This window comes from Nomascus leucogenys, chromosome 17 (assembly GCF_006542625.1).
Source record: "Nomascus leucogenys isolate Asia chromosome 17, Asia_NLE_v1, whole genome shotgun sequence".
NCBI classification, from domain to species: Eukaryota; Metazoa; Chordata; class Mammalia; order Primates; family Hylobatidae; genus Nomascus; species Nomascus leucogenys.
The window spans coordinates 31646176-31662624 of NC_044397.1; the positions used below are offsets into that span (position 1 = coordinate 31646176).

A 16449-nucleotide genomic window follows, 5' to 3' on the forward strand; every position below is an offset into this window, starting at 1 on the left:
TCTCCACTAAAAATACAAAAAATCAGCCGGGCATGGTGGTGAACACCTGTGGTCCCAGCTTCTTGGGAGGCTGAAGCAGGAGAATGGCAGGAACCCGGGAGACGGAGCTTGCAGTGAGCCGAGATCGTGCCACTGCACTGCAGCCTGGTTGACAGAGTGAGACTCCATCTAAAAAAAAAATATATATATATATATATATATATATATATATATATATATATATAGAGAGAGAGAGAGAGAGAGAGAGAGAGAGAGAGAGAATGAGATTTACAGGACCAATCCTATTTATGGAAGTGTCTATTTTCTTATACCAAAACTAATGACACTGAACTGCCTTCATTAGATGCCAGAAAAGTCAAAATCATTTAAAATGATAAAATAATTTAAAAGTTAGTCTAACTAAACAGAGCCTTAAAGAAGACTAACTCAACAGAAAACCACCTGACATATACCAGTTACTCAGAACATGGCTTGAATTAAGTAACTGAGTCCTTTGTATAAATCATCCTTCTTAGCAATAGCATTGCTCACGGTTTTTTTTTTTTTTTTTTTTTGAGACGGAGTCTCGCTCTGTCGCCCAGGCTGGAGTGTAGTGGTGCAATCTCGGCTCACTGCAAGCTCTGCCTCCCGGGTTCACGCCATTCTCCTGCCTCAGCCTCTCCAAGTAGCTGGGACTACAGGCACCCGCCACCACGCCCGGCTAATTTTTTGTATTTTTTTAGTAGAGACGGAGTTTCACCGTGGTCTCGATCTCCTGACCTCGTGATTCGCCCGCCTCGGCCTCCCAAAGTGCTGGGATTACAAGCGTGAGCCACCGCGCCCGGCCACATTGCTCACAGTTTTATAAAGAACATAAAAGACTATTATCCCTAGCAAGGCGTGGTGGCTCATGCCTGTAATCCCAGCACTTTGGGACACCAAGGTAGGCGGATCATCTGAGGTCAGGAGTTCGAGACCAGCCTGGCCAACATGGAGAAACCCTGTCTCTACTAAAAATACAAAATTAGCCGGGTATGGTGGCACGTGCCTGTAATCCCAGCTACTCAGGAGGCTGAGGCAGGAGAATTGCTTGAACTCAGGAGGCAGAGGTTGCAGTGAGCCAAGATAGCGCCACTGCACTCCAGCCTGGGCAACAGAGTGAGACTCCGTCTCTTTAAAAAAAAAAAAAAAAAAAAAAAAAAAGACATGAAACTATTAGCCCTAAAATCACTATCTTTAAAAAAAAAAAAAAAAACTCTCAAGATAAAATGTTCAACTGTAGTTCTCTTGACAGCAATCTACTTACTAAAAAAGATTATGCAGAGAACAGCTCAGACCATACTCTTCACACATGGAGTCACTAGGGGGCAGCTGAACAAAAGGAATGAGGCTTTGCAACTAAAACAAACAAAAAAATTCACAGTTACTTCCTAATAAAGATAGAGTGGACTTATTTGTTTTCTTTCCTAGTCAAGCTATCCACATTATGAGCACAAAAAAATTAAAAAATTCTTTGTTTTGTTTTGTTTTTTGAGACAGGGTCTCCCTCTACTGCCCAGGCTGGAGTGCAATGGCTCAATCATACCTCACTGCAGCATCAAACTCGTGGGTTCAAGCAATCCTCCTGCCTTAGCCTCCTGAGTGAGCAGCTGGGACTACATTAACATTCATTAACATCAATATTATGTATATACACAGATATAAATATTACACCCTAATATGCAATAGTACATATGATACATATGTGACATATGTATTTCAATTACACAAGCACATATATACAGTTTGCATGTATACACACACACACACACACACACACACACACACACACATTTATGCCTCAGTCTTCTTGGTCCAAAAGTCAGGATTTTACTTAACAGGGAAAAACTACGTACCTTCCCACTAAGATCAAAAACAAGGTAGTAATAAAATGCTCATTATCTACAATTAGAGAAGAGAAAACAATTAGAGGACTATAAGAAAAAGTAAAAGTGCTCAGGCACGGTGGCTCACACCTGTAATCCCAACACTTTGGGAGGCCGAGGCAGGCAGATCACCTGAGGTCAGGAGTTCGAGACCAGCCTGGTCAACATGGTGAAACCCCATCTCTACTAAAAATTCAAAAAAAAAAAAAATTAGTTGTATTATTATTATTATTATTATTATTTTTTTTTTGAGACGGAGTCTCGCTCTGTCGCCCAGGCTGGAGTGCAGTGGCGCAATCTCGGCTCACTGCAAGCTCCGCCTCCTGGGTTCACGCCATTCTCCTGCCTCAGCCTCTCCGAGTAGCTGGGACTACAGGCGCCTGCCACCAGGCCCGGCTAATTTTTTTGTATTTTTAGTAGAGACAGGGTTTCACCGTGGTCTCGATCTCCTGACCTTGTGATCCGCCCGCCTCGGCCTCCCAAAGTGCTGGGATTACAAGCGTGAGCCACCGCGCCCGGCAAAATTAGTTGTATTATTAAGGTCAACTTACCCTACCTAGGGTAAGGTCAGTTACCCTAAATTACTTTATAAATATGCAATCCCAATAAAAATGCCAAAAAGCTTTTCCCTGGAACTAGATAAGCTGACACTGCAGTTCATATGGGGTGGAAGAAAATCAAAAACAACTCAGAGAAAAACATCATTTGGACATGGATAAAACTAGATCCAGGCCAGGTACGGTAGCTCATGCCCGTAATCCCAGCACTCTGGAAAGCTGAGGCAGGATTACTTGAGGCCAGGAGTTTGAGACCAGCCTTGGCAACACAGCAAGACCCTGTCTCTACAAAGAAAAAAATATATATATTAGAAAAAATAGAGAGAGAGACATGAGGACTTCTGCCCTCAGTTGTGATAAACTAACAGGTACTGGATATACCCTCCAACCTGAAATGGCACATAACAAAGAACAGCAGCAACAATAAATCAAAAACAGAAAGAAAAATAAAACGGAGAACATATATGAAGCAATGGTTTCTTTGTTTTTTTGTTTTGTTTTGTTTTTGAGACGAAGTCTCGCTCTTGTCTTCTAGGCTGGAGTGCAATGGCACAATCTTGGCTCACTGCAACCTCCACCTCCTGGGTTCCAGCGATTCTCCTGCCTCAGCCTCCCGAGTAGCTGGGATTACAGGCATGCACCACCATACCCGGCTAATTTTTGTATTTTTAGTAGAGCAGGGTTTCACTATGTTGGCCAGGCTGGTCTCAAACTCCTGACCTCATGATCCGCCCGCCTCAGCCTCCCAAAGTGCTGTGATTACAGATATGAGCCACCATGCCCGGGCTGAAGCAATGGTTTTCAAGGCACTGATTATCAGGCAGTAGAGTTATCTGTGAGGGATGGGAAATAAACGAGGTGAACCAATCAACTTCTGCCTTGAGCATTTCCAGGCCACGGAGCAGGGAAGAAGAACGGAGGGAGATGTGAGGAGTAAGAGCTGTGAGACGGGAAAAAGGGCAGGAAATTACAACCCATAAGGAAGAAAAGAATCAGTCCATCGAAACTGGCCCAGAATTGACACAGAGTTTACAACCGGCACAGAGCACTGAGAGAGCTCATCATTCTTTTACAAATGTTCAAAAAAATTGAGACAGGCAAGATGTGAAAAAGACCCACGCTAACCTTCTACAGACAGAAACTACAATATCTGAGATGAAAATTATATTGGACAAGATTAACAGCATCGTGGAAAAAACAGATTAGTGAATATAAAGACAACAACAGAAGTTACATAAAATGAAACAGAGAAAAAAGAATTAAAAGCAAAGAAAGAGCAACCGTGTGTTGTGGGAAAATTTCAAGTGACCTAATATACAGGCAACAAGAATCAATGGAGGGGAGGTGGTGGCTATTTGAAGAAATAATGATAAAAATGTTCCCAAAGTGATGACACCATAACCCAAGATCCAAGAAGTTCAATGATCCCCAAAACAGAAACATGAAAAAAATGATACCATGACATATTGCAATCAAACTGCCCAAAACTAGTGATAAAAAGTTTAAAAAATTAAGGGGGGAAAGACAAAAAGACATGTTATATATAGGGGAACAAAGATGAGTATGAGATCAGATTTCTCTTAGAAAAAAATGTAAGCAGGAAGACAATAGAGAAACATATTAAAAGCACTGTGGAGAAAAATCCAGGAAAAACACCTTAAAAGCAAAGACACAATGAAGACATTTGCAGACATACAAGAATTCACCATTGACTAGAAGAAATGTTAAAGAAAGTCCTTCAGGCAGAAGTAAAATGACAGCAAATAAAAATTTAGATTTACACAAAGGAATGAAGAGTACCAGAAATGGTAACTGTGTATTTTCTCTCATTACTTACATCTCTTTAAAAGATAACTGGGCCGGGTGTGGTGGCTCACACCTGTAATCCTAGCACTTTGGGAGGCTGAGGTGGATGGGTCACCTGAGGTCAGGAGTTCGAGACCAGCCTGGCCAACATGGTGAAACCTCGTCTCTACTAAAAATACCAAAATTAGCCGGGTGTGGTGGTGGGTGTCTGTAATCCCAGCTACCCGGGAGGCTGAGGCAGGAGAATCACTTGAACTCGGGAGGCAGAGGTTGCAGTGAGCCGAGATCACACCCCTGCACTCCAGCCTGGGGGACAGAGTGAGACTCTATCTCAAAATAAATAAAAGATAACTGTTCAATTAACAACAACGTAATAGATTCTGTGTGGCACTGATACCACCTGTAAAAATAAAATGAACAACGGTGTAAAGACCAAGAGGAGAGAAATGGAAGTATCCTATTGTAAGCTCTAAGCAAAATGGATATTACTTAAGAATAAACTATGATAATTAAAGTTGCATACTATAAATTCTAACTCACTAAAATAACAAAACAGTGTGATAGCTAAAACCCAACAAAAGATACAAGGTAGAATCATAAAAAATTCTCAATTAATCAAAAGGAAGGAAGACTAAGACATTTTAAAAAGAAACAAAGAAGATGAGACTAGAAGAAAGCAAAGACAATGGACTATAAGCTAACTAGTTTTATCAATAATCACATTACATGTAAATGGTCTATATATCCCCAATTATGAGACAGAAATAGACTGATGAAATCAAGCAAGATCCAAATCTTGCTGCCTACAAGAAATAATACTTTAGATATAAAGATGCAATTAGGTTAAAAGTAAAAGGATGGAATAAGATATACCATGCATGCATTACTCAGAAGAATGCTACATAAATAACAAAGTACATTTCAGCCTGGAGTATTAGCAGGGATAAGGAAGGTCATTTTACAAAGTGCTTAATTAATCAACAGGACGTAATAACCTTGAACATTTATGTATCTAATATAACACATAAAGCAAAAAGTGGCAAAATTGCAAAAAGAAACAGAACCACAATTGCAGCAGGAGATTTCAATCCCCTCTCCCCCACAATTGATACAAGTAGGCACACAATCAACAAGGACATAATACACCTAAACAACACAACCAACCAACCTGATCTCATTAACATTTATCAAACACTCCACCCAACCAGAGCAGAACAAGCCATCTTCTCAAGCATGCGCAGAAGTTTCCCAAGACAGATCCTATTCTGAGCCATAAATTTAAGAGGTTCCGTGTAGTATTTCAGACAAAAATTCAATCTAAATCTAATCATGAAGAAAGATCAGGGAAACCTAAACTTAAAGACTTCTATAAAATCATTGGCCTGTATTCTTCAAATATTATAATGGCACCGAGGAACAAATCTGTATTAAACAGACTTAAAAAGCATGAAAACTAAAGGCAATTGACAGTCCTAGACTGAATCTTCTACCAAAAACTAAAAATCGCTATAAAGGAAATTATTGGGAAATTGGCAAAACTAGAAAATGAACTATAGTTTAGATAAAAGTATTAAATCAATGATAAATTTCCTGAATTTAATTACTGTGCTATGGATATTTAATAGGATGTTCTTGATTTTATGAGATATAATCCAAAACTTTACAGGGTAAAGAGGCATGACAAATCATACCTACTCTCAAATAGTTCAGAAAATATATATATAAATATACATATACACATATATGTATATATGCATATAAATAATTAATGTGGGAAAATGTTAAGAATGAAGTATCTGAACAAAAGGAAGTATCTGGGATTTCTTTGTAAAATCCTTGCAATTTTTCTGAAAATTTGAAATGATTTCAAAATAAAATGCTGACTAGAAAATAATGCTATCAAATATCTTTTATATGTCTGTATTTGATATCAAATATATCAAATATATTTCAAAAGGACTCAGAAACCAACTTAAAGGGATTCCATCTGGCCAAAGATGGAACCACTTAATTTTCAAAAAGAATCACAACTTTGATGTACTGAAATATTTACTATCTGTTTAAACCCATAAGATTATAATGTTTGTAACATGGATAAAAAAAACATCATAAACAAAAAAAAAAAAACCGATTTCACTCATAGTAAAACAATGAAAATAACAAAGGAACATACACTCGGGACTGTGGGGGGGGGAGGGGGAGGACACATTAGAATAACCTAATCAAAGAAAAAAAAAAAAATAAAAAAAAAAAAAAAAAAAAAAAAAAAAAAAAAAAAAAAAAAAAAAAAAAAAAAAAAAAAAAAAAAAAAAAAAAAAAAAAATTATAATGGTAACAAAACAAAAAAACCTTCCTGCTTAGAAGCCTACTCGATATTTCAGAAACTTTCTTTCCTGCATGAATTACATAACCAAATAGAGAATAGAAATTTATCTTTAGAAAAGTATTCTAGGCCAGCTGTGGTGGCTCATGCCTATAATCCAACACTGGGAGGTCAAAGAAGAGGATCACTTGAGCCCAGGAGTTCAAGACCAGCCTAGGCAACATGGAGAAACCTGTCTCTACTAAAAATTAAAAAATTCGCTGGGCATTGTGGCACATGACTGTACTCCCAGCTACTTGGGAGGCTGAAGTGGGAGGATCACTTGAGCACAGGAGTTTGAGGCTGCAGTGAGCCATAAATGCGCCAGCCTGGGCGACAGAGTGAGACTGTGTCTCCAAAAAAAGAAAAGAAAAGAAAGGTATTTTCGCTAGTAAATAAAGAAGAAATGGTAGAATTAGCAGATCACCATTTTGCCTCCCCTAATGAACTAGTAAATCACAGCAATAATCAACAGTCAATGGTTCTTAAGTTCACAAAAACAAAGAAGGTAACACGTGCCTCCAGAAGTAGACAAATGCCACGTATGGTACAGCTGTGTGAAAAGAACTGAACATAAACCTGATTAGACTTCCAGATCAAACTACCAATTTTACAAGGCATAAAAGATATTTTTTTAAAATGTGCTTAAAGGTGAAACAAGGGTAACACAATCCAAACTGAGGATAACCAACCCACTTTCTTCAAAACAATGAGCACGCAAGAGACATACTATGGGAACTATTAAAAGATTTAACCCAACTGCCACATGTATTAAGAGAGTATTATGGGTTATTCCTAGCCCCTTTCAAAAAGATTCCTTATTGGCCAGATGTGGTGGCTTACACCTGTAATCCTAGCACTGTGGGAGGCCAAAGTGAAAGGATCACTTAGATCAGGTGTTTGAGACCAGCGTGAGCAATACAGTGAGAATACATCTCTAGGCCGAGAGTGGTGGCTCACGGCTGTAATCCTAGCACTTTGGGAGGCCGAGGCGGGCAGGTTGCCTGAGCTCAGGAGTTCAAGACCAGCCTGGGTGACACAGTGAAACCCAGTCTCTATTAAAATACAAAAAAAATTAGCCGGGTGTGGCAGCGTGCGCCTGTAGCTACACAGGAGGCTGAGGCAGGAGGATCGTGTGAGCCCAGGAGATTGATGCTGCAGCGAGTTGTGATCACGTCTCTACACTCCAGCCTGGGTGACAGAGCAAGACCCTATCTCAAAAAAAGAAAAAAAGAAACAAAACAAAACAGAACAAAACAGACTTCATCATTTAAAGACAAACAGAAATACTTACAGATGAATCTTTTCAAAAGCCAAGAAAAGAGAGACTCCATGGAGAAAATATCAGTTTGGAAGTAACAGATGTCAAAGGCAGACAAAGGGTCCTGTGAGGTAGGGGCTAGGAAATGCCCGCTGGATTCAACTGCAATTAAATCATTGGTAATCTTTACCGACTGACTCAGCAACGTGAAAAGGACAAAACTAAAACACTGAGAACTGAAATGAGAAACAGAAATGAGGAAATCTTCACAAGAGAGTAACTGTTTGTATTGTTTGCTGTGCAACCCAAACAGAAAGACAAACAATTATTTGAAGGATGATCACGTCTTTCATTCCCCCCATGATCTAGGACTCAACAGTAAAAACAGAATTCCGTCTACTTGGATCACAATATTTCCATCCCTGGAAAAATTATATGCACCAGGTTCTGCTTGGGCAGCAGGCCCTCTGCTTACATAAGCACCAAGAATAAGCCATAAGTTACGGTAATTTAACGGTTGTTATTAGGAAAGCTATCTGCAATTATATCGACTGGAATGAAGAAATTTTTCCAAGTCCTAGAAAATCTTTTAAATCCACAAGTAACAAAATTGGTTTCTCCTTATAATCAATGCAAGCAATGTCATGGATGGTGATATGGTTTCGGTTTGTGTCGCCACCCAAATCGCGTGTTCAATTGTAATCCCCAATGCTGGAGGTGGGGCCTGGTGGGAGGTGATTGGATCATGGGGGCAATATCCCTTTTGGTGCTGTTCTCCTGATACTCAGTGAGTTATCACAAGAGGTGGTTGTTTAAAAGTGTGTAGCGCCTCCCCCTCCCTCTTCCTCCTGCTCTGGTGATGGAAGATGTACCCGCTATCCCTTCGCCTTCCACCATGACTGTAAGTTTCCTGAGGCCTCTCAGCCATGCTTCCTATGATACAGCCTGCAGGCGTGAGCCAATGAAACCTCTTTTCTGTATAAATTACCCAGTCTTGGTTATTTCTCTATAGCAGTGCGAGAATGGACTAATACAGATGGCATTTTCCTTTTGTGATGACCGCCAAGAATATCAGTCCTGGGTATGGCTCAATTTCAACAGCCTTAAAATATACTACCCATACATATAGGCTTCACAAATCATTTTTGGTGCTGATCTGCCACACTAACTATATTTTACAGGACAATGTCTACTTCCACATTCCCATTTTAAAGTATGAATCCTGGCTGGGCACAGTGGCTCATGCCTGTAATCCCAGCACTTTGGGAGGCTGAGGCGGGAGGATCACCTGAGGTCAGGAGTTTGAGACCAGCCTGGCCAACATGGTGAAACCCTGTCTCTACTAAAAATACAAAAAATTAGCCGGGCGTGGTGGCGGGCGCCTGTAGTCCCAGCTACTCAGAGAGGCTGAGGCAGGAGAATGGCGTGAACCCAGGAGGCGGAGCTTGCAGTGAGCTGAGATTGCGCCACTGCACTCCAGCCTGGGCAACACAGCGAGACTCCGTCTCAAAAAAAAAAATTAGTTGGGCATGGTGGCACATGCCTGTAATCCCAGCTACTCAGGAGGCTGAGGCAGGAGAATCGCTTGAACCCAGGGGTGGAGGTTGCAGTGAAGTGAAATTATGCCACTGCACTGCAGCCTGGGCAACCGAGCAAGACTCTATCTCAAAAAAATAAAAGAAAAAAAAAGTGTGAATCCTTACAAACCTCTTAAAATGCATCATAAAATAAAGTGGAAGAACATATACACAAGCAGGAAAACTCACCCGCAATGTATTCATTTTCTGCTGCTCTTAGAAACGTGCAGAGACTGGCTGGTAGACCTAGAGGGGCAGAAGCAGGTCATTGAAGTCATGAGTGCTCTGGCCTGCAGCAGGAATCTCCTGCGTAAGAACCACAAAAGAAAGCTCAATAGGTTAACACCCTGTGAACACTCAGCCTACAAACACTCGGAAGGACTTAAAAGAGTGATATAGGGTTTCACCATGTTGACCAGGCTGGTCTCGAATTCTGGCCTCAAGTGATCCGCCTGCCTTGGCCAACATGGCGAAATCCCGAATCTCCTTAAAAATAACAAAAAAATTAGCCAGGCGCAGTGTCACATGCCTGTAGTCCCAGCTACTCAGGAGGCTGAGGCACGAGAATCCTTTGAACCTGGGAGGTGGAGTTTGCAGTGAGCCGAGACCACGCTGCCGCACTCCAGACTGGGTGAGACACTATCTCGAAAAAAAAAAAAAAGTGAAAAAGACTGATAGGGGAAGCACGCACTTGTAACTTTGTAACTCTAAGATAATCAGGTAGCAATTAGATGAGTTAGACTCTCATGGGTAACGTGACTCCTTTTACAAATAGTCTGCCATCATCAAATACAACGTGCAAAAAGAAACAAAAATTCCCATTATATGGCTCATGTTTTTTGTGGTTTGTTTGTTGAGACAGGGTCTCAACCTGCCACCCAGGCTGGAGTGCAGTGGTGCATTCACGGCTCACTGCAGCCTTGACCTCCTGGGCTCCATTGATCCTCCCACCTTAGCCTCCTGAGTAGTTGGGACCACAGGTGCATCCCAGCATGCCTGGCTACTTTTGTATTTTTTGTAGCGTCAGGGTCTCCCTATGTTGCCTAGGCTGGTCTCCAACTCCTGGTCTCAAGGGATACTCTCTCTAGCCCGGCAAAGTGCTGGGATTACAGGTGTGAGCCACTGCATCCCGCCCGCATTTTCTTATTGTCTCTTTAAACTGCTTAAAAATCAAAGAAGCCATAGGAATCGAGCATGTGAGCTCTCAGAAATGAAATGAATGTGTATAAAATATGGTTTTCTTTCTAAATTATCTAACTGAACTTGGTTATTGCTGCACCTAATAATCTTCTATTAAGAAAACTAGGATACGGGAGAAAGAACTGGCCTGGGAGATAGACTCCTGAGTTCTACTATGGGCAACTCCACCCACAAAGCCGGTGACCCGGTCAAGTCACCCACCTGCTAAGGCCCAGTCTCTTCCCCTAGCAACTGAGGCAGCAGGAGAGAATCCCTGCAGACTGTTCCTGCATTATTACGAGTCTCCAGGACAGATCTAAGGGGGGAATCAGCAGACACTGAAATGAGAGAACAGAGGTGCTGACGGACGTTTAGAGGCGGTCGAAATCTGCAGCACGGAGAGGAGGAAGAAGGGCTGTTAGGGGTTAGGGGGGAGTGGAGGCGGCGTCCGCACCTGAGGCTGGTGACACCCTCCACGCCCCCGTAAGCCTAGTTCTCCCAGATCTTCCCATGCAGCACCTGTTCGGTGCAGCCGGACCCTGCCCTCAAACCCAAACACACGTCTCTCCTGCAAGCGATCGAGACCCTCCCCCTGCCCCACACTCTAAGGTCCTGAACACACGGTGACTTCACCCAGGCCCTTCTCGCTCCGGGCCGGAAAACCCAAGACCTACCCTCCTGGGTCTCCGCAGCCTCTGCCTCACGGCTCCCGAGAGGCCGGGGCGGAGCTGCTGTCGCTGGCGCGCGTCTGCTTTCGAGGTCCCCTCTTGTCCACCTCACCAAGGCTGTTCTGCTCCCGAGGGGCCCGGGCCGGGCCTACGGGGCAAATCCAGACGGGTGTCCTTCCCGGGGCCCAGATCCGCCTCCCTGGGGCTCACCGTACAGCGGCGGCCTGAGCCAGGCCGCCAGGACACACACGGGCCAGGCCCGGGTCCCGCCGCCCCTTCGCCTCCTCCGCCACCTCCCGCTCGGCCCCCCTGGCCCCAGCGCCGCCGGCTCCGGGGCTCACGCTCGGGGGTCCCCGCTGGAGCCTCCACCCAGAGCGTGCGAACCCTGGCCCGCACAGCTCCGCGCCCGCCTAGGTGCTGGCCCGGGCGCTCAGCGTCCAGCCCCGCAGGCTCAGCGATTCTCGTCCACTGGAGGCCAAAGCCTGGGAACTAGAGCAAGCGGTGACCTGAGGACACACAGGAAACGATGGCAGTGCGGCGGTGGCGCGCATGCGCGAACACGCACACAGGAAGAGGTGCACACGCGCGGGAGTGCACCGGAAGTCCGGCTCCCAGGGCCCACCGTTTGTCCCAGGACAAGTACCGGACTCTATTTCCCATGAGCCTACCAGCGCCCCCCAAGTTTAGGGGCCGTTTCAAATGTCTCTATCCCGCCTAAAGGTTAAGAAGCTCCAGGCTATATGAGCTTTGGCAGCCCCGATCCCCGGACTGAACTTCGCGTTTGTCTTCACTCCCTTTTAGGGTCAAGTCCAGGGCTGCGTGACTGGGTCCTGGAGCCCAAGGCCTCTGGGTTAGAACCGAGTTTCCCATAAGGAGAAGGAAAGGAAAGGGTGTATCATGGTCACTGTGCTGAAATGCTAAGAGAAGTTTCACTCAAATACTAGGACAGGATAAATGCCCAGCGATGCTTTCCAAGGAAGAAAAAGAAAATAGAATTTGTGGCTGGGCGCAGTGGCTCACGCCTGTAATCCCACGACTTTGGGAGGCCGAGGAGGGCGGATTGCGAGGTCAAGAGATAGAGACCATCCTGGCAAACATAGTGAAATCCCGTCTCTACTAAAAATACGAAAATTAGCTGGGCGTGGTGGCGCGTACCTGTAATCCCAGCTACTGGGGAGGCTGGGGCAAGAGAATCGTTTGAACCCGGGAGGCGGAGGTTGCAGTGAGCCGAGATGGCGCCACTGCACTCCAGCCTGGCGACGGAGCGAGACTCCGTAGCTTTTCTAGATCACATAGCGAATGCCTAAAAACTGTAGAGAAATCAGGAAATACACAGATCAAATGAAGAAAAGAGATACCTGTGATCTCACCTTCCCCAGGAGGATTATGTTTAGGGTTAGGTAATGTTGACCAAAAAGAGTCAAAGTCTGTAAAGAGTTTTATTCTGAGCCTCCTATTTGAGTGACCATGGCTGGTGACACAGCCTCAGGGGGTCCTGAGAACGTGAGCCCAAAGTGGTTGGGTAACAGCTTGGTTTTATACATCTTTGGCAGTTACAGGCAAAGACATAAATCAATACATGGGAGGTATACATTGGGTCAGCCAGGAAAGGCTTTCAGGTTACTAGTTGATTCAAAGATTGGCAGTTGATTCAGAGTTAAGCGTTGGCTGAACAGTTGGAAGACGACATAAAGAAATGGGCCATTGTGGTTGCTCATGCCTGTAATCCCAGCATTTAGGGAGGGTGACCTGGGAGGATCACTTGAGGCCAGGAGTTCAAGGACAGCCTGGGCAACACAGCAAGACCCCCATCTCTACAAAAAAAAAAATTATCCAGGTGTGGTGGTGCATGCCTGTAGTCCCAGCTACTCAGGAGGCTGAGATGGGAGTATCGCTTGAGCCTGAGAAGTTGAGGCTACAGTGAGCCATGATGGTGCCACTGCACTCCAGCTTGGGCAACAGAGAAGAAGAGAAAGCGAGAGGAAGGAAGGGAGGGAGGGAAGGAAAAGAAAGGGAGGGAAAGAAAAGAAAAGCTGGAGTTAAGATAAAGGGGATTGTGGAAACCAAGGTTCTTGTTATGTAGGTGAAGCCTCAGAACAGGCTTCAGAGAGAATAGATGAAAAATACCTCTTATTGGATCTTAAAAGGTGTCAGACTCTCCAGAAAAGACCTGGACTCTTTTCTATAAGGAAGGAGATTCTCTAGAGAATACAAATTTCCCCCAAAGAGATGGCTTTGCAGGACTATTTTAAAGTGTGTCAAAGAAAATATATTATGGGGTAAAATATTATGATTTCCTTCAGGGACTGCTATCTGTCATGTGATGCTACATCAGAGTCTGGATGGACTTGGGTATCTTACTGATACAAAGAGCCTGTTTTGTCAGTCTTATGATCTGTTTTCTAGTGTTAATGTTGGTCAGCTGTGCCTAAACTCTGAAAGGAGGAGAGTATGACAAGGCATGTCCAACCCCCTCCTTCCTGTCATGACCTGCATTAGTTTTTCATGTTTATTTTGGATCCTGCTGGCCAACAGGGGAGTCCATTCAGCAGTTATGGGGGCTTAGAATTTTATTTTTGTTTTACAATTAAAATGTCAATTTTCAAAAATAGGATCATAAGGACAATGATTCATCACAATTTTTTAGTGAAATCTAACAGTGTTCTTGCCCAGTTGTTTCATAAAAACTGGTAAGGAAAAGACTAAAAATAAATTCTTCTGAGGCCAGGCGCAGTGGCTCACGCCTGTAATCCCAGCACTTTGGGAGGCCAAGGCGGGTGGATCATGAGGTCAGGAGATTAAGACCATCCTGGCCAACATGGTGAAACCCTGTCTCTACTAAAACACAAAAAATCAGCTGGTGTGGTGGTGTGTGCCTGTAGTCCCAGCTACTTGGGAGGCTGGGACAGGGGAATCACTTGAACCCAGGAGGCAGAGATTGCAGTGAGCTGAGATCACACCACTGCACTCCAGCCTGGCGACAGAGCAAGACTCCATCTCTAAATAAATAAATAAATAAATAAATAAATAAATAAATAAATTCTTCTGTTAACCTAGAATATTCTCTCCACAAATTCAGAAAATAAAGAAAACAATTTTATTATTGAATAAGCATTAAACCAGACTGTGATGCCCATCACAGGTGATCCATTAATGAGATGCAAAGATAAATAAAGCCTCCTCTTTTTTTTGAGACAGAGTCTCGCTCTGTCGCCCAGGCTGGAGTGCAGTGGTGCAATCTCGGCTCACTGGAACCTCTGTCTCCCTGGTTTAAGTGATTCTCCTGCCTCAGCCTCCCAAGTAACTGGGACTACAGGTGTGTGCCACCATGCCTGGCTAATTTTTTGTATTTTTAGTAGAGATGGGGTTTCATCATGTTAGCTAGGATAGTTTCGAAATCCTGACCTCGTAATTCGCCCACCTAGCCCTCCCAAAGTGCTGGGATTATAGGCGTGAGCCATGGCACCTGGCCAAAGCCTCCTTTTTATATAGCCTGGCAGATACAATCCATTGCATACACGCACTCAAGATAAACAGTAACTCATCCTCGTGTAAAAGGACTTGCTATGCATTTTTTTTTTTTTTTTTTTTGAGACAGGGTCTAATTCTGTCATCCAGGCTGGAGTGTAGTGGTGTGATCTTGGCTCACTGTAACCTCCACCTCCTGGGTTCAAGTGATTCTCATGCCTAAGCCTCCAGAGTAGCTGGAATTACAGACATGTGCCATCAGGCCCAGCTAATATTTGTATTTTAGTACAGAGTTTCGCCACATTGGCCAGGCTGGACTCAAACTCCTTCTTTTGATTTCTGTGTGGCTTCAAGTGATCTGCATGTCTCGGCCCTCCCCCAGAGTGCTGGGATTACGGGTGTGAGCCACCGCGCCTGGCCTGCTATGCATTCTTAAACACGCATCCTAAATTCACCTGGAAATCAAGGTGGCCACCCATGCTAGTTAATTACCTGTATCCGATGAAAAACAAAACTTCTCACATCTCCTTGACAAGCAGGTAGTAACAGCTCAAGGTGCCTAGGCAACAGGAAGATAGGGACACTATCTTCCTCGAGGTTTACATTTCAAAGACAAGGCTCTCAGGCTCTTAAGAAAAAAATTCCTGGGTTGTGACCAGGCACGGTGGCTCACACCCGTAATCCCAGCACTTAGGGAGCCTGAGGCAGGTGGATCACCTGAGGTCAGGAGTTCAAGACCAGCCAGACCAACAAAGTGAAATCCCATCTCTACTAAAAACACAAAAATTAGCCAGGCATGGTGGCAAGTGCCTGTAGTCTCAGCTACTCAGGAGGTTGAGACCGGAGAACTGCTTGAACCCAGGAAGTGGAGGTTGCAGTGAGCTGAGATGGGACCACTGCACTCCAGCCTGGGTAACAGAGTGAGATTCTGTCTCAAAAAAAAAAAAAAAAAAAAAAAATTCCTGGGTTGTAATGTTGGCAAGAAGTTCATTTACCTTTTTAAAAGATTTAGATACATATCAAAGGCACAAAAGAAGTTACTTATATTACAACGTTTATCAAGGAAATACTCTTTAAAAAGGAGAGGAGAAAAGGTTAATTTACCTTTGGGCAAATAAGACAAATTTAATCTTTTTTCTTTTTTAGAAAATCCATACAGTGAGGGCTGGGCACAGTGGCTCACATCATCTGTAGTCCCAGCACTTTGGGAGGCCAAGGCAGGCGGATTGCTTCAGGCCAGGAGTTCAAGACCAGCCTGGGCAACATGGGAAAACCCCGTCTCTACTACAAATTCAAAAATTTGCTGGGCGCGGTGGTGCGCGCCTATTGTCCCAGCTACTCTGGAGGCTGAGGCATGAGAACCGCTTGAACATGGGAGGCAGAGGTTGCAGTGAGCCGAGATTGAGCCATTACAATCCAGTCTGGGCAACAAGAGTGAAACTCTGTCTCAAAAAATAAAAAAAATAAAAAACAAAAACAGCCTCTTTTCCATCTCCCCGCCATAGAGTTGTCTGCAGTAATTTCATTCACTTTTTTCCTCAGGGTTTACTGGGTTTCTGGGTCCCAGAAGGGGAAGTTCTCTTCAAGGTACAGAAACCACGACTCCACAGAGAACCGCAGAGATGGCAGCATGACCAGACCGTGGCCAGGTGTGGAGAGGCTGCTGG

At 43.9% G+C, this 16449-nt stretch overlaps 1 long non-coding RNA gene across 1 annotated transcript; it reads right to left on the reverse strand.

Moving 5' to 3' along the window:
- Positions 1–130: 130 nt before the first annotated feature.
- LOC115830903 lies at positions 131–11863 on the reverse strand. The gene is made up of 5 exons (XR_004026443.1): positions 11321–11863; positions 9657–9713; positions 7924–8052; positions 1286–1377; positions 131–168 (listed from the first exon to the last, which is right to left on the reverse strand). It is a non-coding gene; the product is annotated as an uncharacterized LOC115830903 (long non-coding RNA).
- Positions 11864–16449: the final 4586 nt, after the last annotated feature.